This window comes from Akebia trifoliata, chromosome 4 (genome assembly GCF_017979445.1).
Source record: "Akebia trifoliata isolate Shusen 1 chromosome 4, ASM1797944v1, whole genome shotgun sequence".
Taxonomy (NCBI): Eukaryota; Viridiplantae; Streptophyta; class Magnoliopsida; order Ranunculales; family Lardizabalaceae; genus Akebia; species Akebia trifoliata.
Genome location: NC_141378.1, coordinates 41,388,349 through 41,395,734, shown reverse-complemented (window position 1 = coordinate 41,395,734; position 7,386 = coordinate 41,388,349). Strand labels below are relative to the sequence as shown.

At 32.4% G+C, this 7,386-nt stretch overlaps 1 pseudogene; it reads right to left on the bottom strand.

Annotated features, from left to right (window-relative positions):
- Positions 1-1,839: 1,839 nt before the first annotated feature.
- LOC147405015 (zinc finger BED domain-containing protein DAYSLEEPER-like) lies at positions 1,840-3,427 on the bottom strand (annotated as a pseudogene).
- Between the last annotated feature and the right edge of the window lie 3,959 nt (positions 3,428-7,386).

The window sequence follows — 7,386 nt, the reverse complement described above, 5'->3', positions numbered from 1 at the left end:
GAGTGTGCTATATAAATTTTAAAAGTTGCCATTGTTCAGGTTTGAGGGGTGTGAATGGTCACCTGTCGATGAGATGACTCTCAATCTAGTTGTGTGATCTAGAGATTTGGGTAAGTGATTTGGTTGAGAAGGAAAAAGGTGTTAGGCACCCAAATCTCCTGTCCTAAAGGATGTCTGTTTTTATCGTTGCTTTGAAGAATATCCCGTGCTTTATTTTTCTTTGAGATTTGATACTCTGAGTGGTGAGTGTATTTGACTTGAATCATGATTTGTGCAAGGGAAATTATGAACTCGAAGTGAGCTCGATTGATTGGTTTTGAGTAGGGGATTGATGGAGCGGCCTATAGTCATTTCCTTTGGTCCTTTCAAGTGCATAATGCACAAGGAGTGTCTCCGAATTACTCTGCTAGAGTAAGAACTAAAATTGGGAACTCAACCAAGAATTTAAGCTTACAATGTAAATAAATTATTTATTTACAATTTTATACATGTAAGTTCAGTAGACAATCGGGTAGGGTTTTGCTTTTTTGAGTCAAGATACCAACAAAGAAGTTGGGCCAATGCTAGACAAGAATCGGGTAGAGGTTCGACAATATAGAGAGAAAGGAGAAAATGGATCGAGTAAATTCAGCAAGATTTCGATAGTATCAGGGAAAAATGGGAAATGATTCGGTCAATTTGGGAAGGAGTTCGACTACATGGGTGATGGGAAGATGATTTTAAGAAGGTCAAGATGAAGTTGACAGTGTTATAGATCGGATTGTTTGCTTATTGGGTCGAGTTATTGGGAGAATGAAAAATGCAGGGGAGTAGGTGGGAGCTCAAAAGATGAAGTGTTCAGGTATTGAAATGTGTTGAATGAGGGGGTGGGATGCCCTTTTATAAGGAACAACATATACCGACCTTGAACATCGATTTGTGTATTGTCTTATCAAAAGCATGCTTGAACACCATATTTGGAGCAATTTGGGGTTAGCAAGTCAATCGGGACTGATCAGACCGATCTGCAAGGTTGGTCTGGATATCCATTGTCAAATATAATTAATTTGACTTGGGGAGTAGTTGAGAGGTTGACCTTGCACATAGGTTGGTCCTAATGGGTTTAATAGGGTTTCATAAGGTTCGGGAACTCGAGAAAAATCCTGATTTCTAAGAAAGTTGGGGGATTGGTATAGGGATTTGTATGAAGGGTGTTCGAGATTTGGGAAGGCCATAGGAAGGGTTGGGAATGTGTCTACGAAAGGTTTAGGGTTTCAGGTGTCTAGGTTCCTGAGAGGTTTTAGGGTTTGGTTAAGGGGTTCTAGGAAGTGGTTCAAGATAGGACTATCAACGGATAGGTATATTGGATAGTGTTACATCTGAATTCGAATCCGATCGGATATCACTAACCAATATTCGAATTCGCATCCGAATGAATTATCGGATATCCGATATTATTCGATTCGAATTTGATTTGTGATATCCGATATTATTTGATTCAAATCCGATGGCAAATTGAATTCGAAAACTATCCGAAATTGAATTGCTATTTGAAAAATATATGAAATTTAACCAATTTGTTGTGTTGAAATATGAAATTTAACCAATTCGTCAACCATTATCAAAAGTATGTTTTTTAAATGTTACAACCATATTGAAACATCCTTAAATCGAAAAATATATAATGTTCAAACTTTAAAAATACTAATACCAAAAGTTCATATGGATTCATATTGATGTAAAGTCAATCAACCAAATTGATAGCATCTGAAAAAAATAATTAATAGGAAGGATATGCACAATAAAAAATAAACTTAATAAAATATAACAATTGTACTATTTACTCTTAAGAGATGATAATCAATCTTTTACGCAAACCAAGACATCTACAACTTTGGGACTCAACGAAGAACGAGATTCAGTGATTATTTTATCCCCACTATTAAATGCTAATTCCAATGCTACCATAGACCTTGGAACTGCCAAGGTGTTATGAGCCATCTTTGCAAGTGGGGGAAACTTTGGAGTATTATTTTTCCACCAAAGTAATATATCAAAACTCTTTTCATCTTCACCCAGTGGACATAAGCCTTCATCTAAGTATTTATCAAACTATGTATTTTGAACTTGTAAATTTTGAAAGCGTTTTCAGATAAATTTCTTGAATTAGTTTTGCATCATTGAGTTCCCAATATTAGAATTTCCATCACCAACTGTACTCAAACCACCTCCAATCGAACCACTAGTTAAATCAATAGAAGAATCATTTAAAATGACATACTTGAAGTATAATTCATTCATTGAATTCTTTACTTTATTGATGTGCATGTTAATATCTTTCCTATAAATCCTAAAAAACACAAACTCAATGAACTCTATTTTACATCATGGATCAAGGACTATACCAATGCTCATCCACAAGTAGTTATTACTCCAATATTTATCAAAATTTTCAATCATTTTGAAAGTCATTTGACGCACATAATTGTGCTCAGAGACAAGCCACTGCATGATGTTATCATAAACATCACATACACTTTTAAAATATAAGTTAGTTGTTGGATATTTAACTTTTGAGAAGTGAAGAGTAGTATTATAAAATACTCTCAAATAGTCACAAATAACTCTCCCTACTTCTCACTCCCCTGAAGATGGTAAACATTTGTAGTCGGGAACTAACTCTGCTAATTGTTCATATGCTGAACGTATGGCTAAAGCATTGTCAAGCATCAAATAGGTAGAGTTTTATTTGTTTGACATATCCTTGGACATCCCTTTTCCAGTCAACCTAGTATAGGCAAATGCATTTGCAAAATTTTGACCTCTTGATGCGGAAGATTTTACGAACTTTACTCTTTCCCGAATCTTATTCAAAATTCCGTCGATCTCTTTTAACCCATCTTCAACAATTAAAATTTAGAATGTGAGCACTACATCTTATATGAAACAAGTCACCATTAAGTGCTAACATCCCTTTGGAGCATAACTAATCTTTGAGGTCTTTTGCTATTACATCATTATTAGATGCATTATCGAGTATGATTGAAAATATCTTTTTGTCAATATTCCAATCCAATACTTTTGACTTAATAAATCCACTCAAAGCTTCCTCAGAATGTGAACCTTGAATTAATTCATAGGATATGATTTTCTTATTCAATCTCCAATCATTGTCTATGTAATGACAAGTCAGGTAAGAATAATTGAGTTCTTGATGATCAGATGTCCATAGATCTATTGTGAGACTATATCGAGAAGGCAATTGATCAAGCAAGTTTTGTAACCCAATTTTCATATCGTAATAAACTTTCATTAAATCAGCCCGTTTTGTATTTCTGGAATAGAACTTGACCATGGGATTATTGTCATTGATGAACAACTGAAAATACTTGTGCTCACCCATGTTGAAGGGGAAATCATGTTTGACAATCATCTTCGCAAGATCCATTCTACTTTTTTTAGGATCATACATTAGATTTGTCAATTTTGTAGGTTTTTTCTAGATTTTGTAACAGACAACAATTGTTGTTTGACATCTTTATTTGATCTTTTCTTACATGTCTTTGTATGATTTATCAAATGTGTAGTTTTTTTTAACTGGAACCGTCCAATGCCCTTTTACAATGTACACAAATTGCTTGAATGCTCTCATTTCCCAATTTCTTTTCATCAAATTCTAATCATACTTTTGACCTCCTTTTCCGACTTTTTAGTTTCTAAGGATGTTGTCTCATCTATGGTATTGGTTAATGGAATCATATTATTTGTATGTTCATCATTATTAAAATCATCACCAATCACAGGAGAAATGACAGATGCAACATTAGAAGTTGTATTAGCTAATGGAACATACATTTTCTTTATAACCTACTAAATTCCAACATGTATATCTTACTTAGTTATTTAGGTTAGTAATTGAGTTATCGAACAAAAGATAATAATATTCAACGAAGTGGATAAAGCTCAAAAATAAAATACCCCCACCTAAAATTGTAATTTACTTGATCTTAGTATATTATCAAACACCCTCTTCAAATTACAACCCCAATATGAATATTTTGAATCATCTATAACTACTCAATTAAAATAGAGTTTAAAAAATTATAAAATAATGAAAATTTACCAAATTTGTAGATGTGAGGGTTAAAGAATAAGTCGATATGTTCTCCAAGTAAATTTGCATGTCTGAAATGGGAAAAATCCCAATAGTGTCAATGTTTTTATTACATAGAGTGCTAGTTAGTAAGGTCTAAAGCGTTTATCAACTAACACGTCATGGTTGAGATTGTATAATGTAATTTTCGAAGCTCTCAGAATGTATATTGACCAACTGTATGGTGCTAGATGTGTAGATGAATATTAGTAAGCTTTCATGATGTTTCTGTATTTAATATATTTACATTTTGTCACCTAGCATACTTAACTTGGAGAACATCTTGAGTCTCAATCCAACGGATTAAACTTGAAGAATATATCGACTTGCTCTTTAACCCTCACATCTACAAATTTGGTAAATTTTCATAATTTTTTAAATTCTACTGTAATTGAGTAGTTATGGATGATTCAAAGTATTCATGTTGGGGTTGTAATTTTAAGAGGGTGTTTGATAATATGTCAAGACCAAGTAAATTACAATTTTAGGTGGGGTATTTTATTTTTGAGCTTTATCCACTTTATTGAATATTATTATCTTTTATTCGATAATTTAATTACTAATCCAAATTGCTAAGTAGGATATACATGTTGGAATTTTGTAGGTTATAAAGAAAATGTCTGATCCATGAGTTTATACAACTCCAAGTATTGCATCTGTCATTTCTTTTGTGATTGGTGATAATTTTAATGATGATGAACATACAAATAATATAATTTTATTAATCAATACTATAAATGAGACAACATCCTTAGAAACTAAAAGTTGAAAAAGGAGGTCAAAAGTATGATTAGAATTTGATGAAAAGAAGTTGGAGGATGGGAGCATTCAAGCAATTGGTGCACATTGTAAAAGGGAATTTGACGGTTCCAGTTCAAAGGAACTACACATTTGATAAATCATACAAAGACATGTACGAAAAGATCAAATAAAGATGTCAAACAACAATTGTTGTCTGTTACAAAATCTAGTAAAGAACCCACAAAATCGACAAATTGGAAGTATGATTCTGAAAAAAATGAAATGGATTTTGCGAAGATAATTACGAAACATGATTACTCCTTCAATATGGGTGAGTATGAGTATTTTCAGTTGTTCGTCAATAACGTTAATCTCATGGTCAAGTTCTATTCCAGAAATACAAGACGAGCTGATTTAATGAAAGCTTATAACGAAATGAAAATTGGGTTACAAGACTTCTTTGATCAATTGCCTTCTCGATGTAGTCTCACAATAGATCTATGGACATCTGATCATCAAGAACTCAATTATTCCTTCTTGACTCGTTATTACATAGATAATGATTGGAGATTGAATAAAAAAATCATATCTTATGAATTAATTCAAGGTTCACATTTTGGGATGCTTTAAGTGGATTTATCAAGTCAAATTATTGGATTGAAATATTGATAAAAAGATATTTTCAATCACAGTCAATAATGCATCTAATAATGATATAATGGCAAAAGACCTTAAAGATTGGTTATACTCCAAAGGGATGTTAGCATTTAATGGTGACTTGTTTCATATAAGATGTAGTTCTCACATACCAAACTTAATTATTCAAGATGGGTTAAAAAAGATCAACGGAATTTTGAATAAGATTCGAGAAAATGTAAAGTCGTAAAATCTTCGGCATTTAGAGGTCAAAATTTTGTAAGAACATTGCCCCATACTAGATTGAGTGGAAAATGGGTGTTCAGGGATGTGTCAAACATATGGAATTCTACCTATTTAATGCTTGACAGTGCTTTGGCCGTACGTTCAGTATGTTAACGATTAGTGGAGTTGATTCTCGATTACAAATGTTTACCATCTTAAGAGGAATGGGAAGTAGGGAGAGTTATTTGTGATTATTTGAGAATATTTTATGAGAGTACTCTTCACTTCTTAGGAGTTAAATATCCAACGGTTAACTTATATTTTAAAGGTGTATGTGATGTTTATGGTAACATCATTCAGTGGCTTGTCTCTGAGCATGATTATGTGCGTTAAATGACGTTCAAAATGATTGAAAATTTGGATAAATATTGGAGTAATAACAACTTGTTGATGAGCATGATCCATGTTGTAAAATGGAGTTCATTGAGTTTGTATTTTTTAGGATTTATGGGGAAGATGCTGACATGCACATCAATAAAATTAAGAAATCAATGAATGAATTATACTCCAAGTATGTTACTTTAGATGATTCTTCTATTGATTTAACTAGTGGTTCGATTGGAGGTGGTTTGGGCATAGTTGGTGATGTAAGTTATAATATTGGGAACTCAATGATGCAAGAAGAGTTAAGAAATTTATCTAAAAGCGTTCTCAAAATTTACAACAAGTTCAAAAGACAAAGTTGGATAAATACTTAATTGAAGGTTTTGTTCCACTGGGTGAAGATGAAAAGAATTTTGATATATTACTTTGGTGGAAAAGTAATAATCCAAAGTTTCCCACACTTGTAAGGATAGCTCATGACAGTTTGGTGGTTCCAGTATCTATGGTAGCATCGGAATCAACATTTAGTAGTGGGGGCAGAATAATCACTGAATATCGTTCTTCGTTGAGTCCCGAAGTTGTGAATGCCTTGATTTGCGTAAAAGATTGGTTGCCATCCCTTAAGGGTAAATAATACAATTGTTATATTTTATTAAGTTTATATTTCATTGTGCATATCCTTCCTACTATTTTTTTTTTCTTGCAGATGCTATCAATTTAGTTGATTGAGTTTATGTCGATATGGATTCATATGAATTTTTGGTTTTAGTATTTATAAAGTTTGAACATTATATGTTTTTTTATTTAGGGATGTTTCAATATGGTTATAACCTTTAAACAACATTTTTTATGGTGGTTGACAAATTTGTTAAATTTCCTATCTCAACACAGAACAAATTAGTTAAATTTCGGATAGTTTTTTAATAGCAATTCAATTTTGGATAATTTTCGAATAGCAATTAAATTCCGGATAGTTTTCGAAATCAAATTTGAATCGAATAATATCAGATATCACAAATCGAAATTGAATTGGATAATATTGGATATCTGATAATTCATTCGGATGCGAATTCGAATATTAGTTAGTGATATCCGATCGGATTCGAATTCAAATTAGGATATCACTATTTTTTTCGGATACCTATCCGTTGACAGCCTTACCCCAGCCATCCGTAAGATGAATGTGTAAAGTGTGATCTTGTACTCTAAAGGACTTTTTTAACTTTATCCAACTTCACATTATTTTGCCATGTTCAGGCCCATAGACC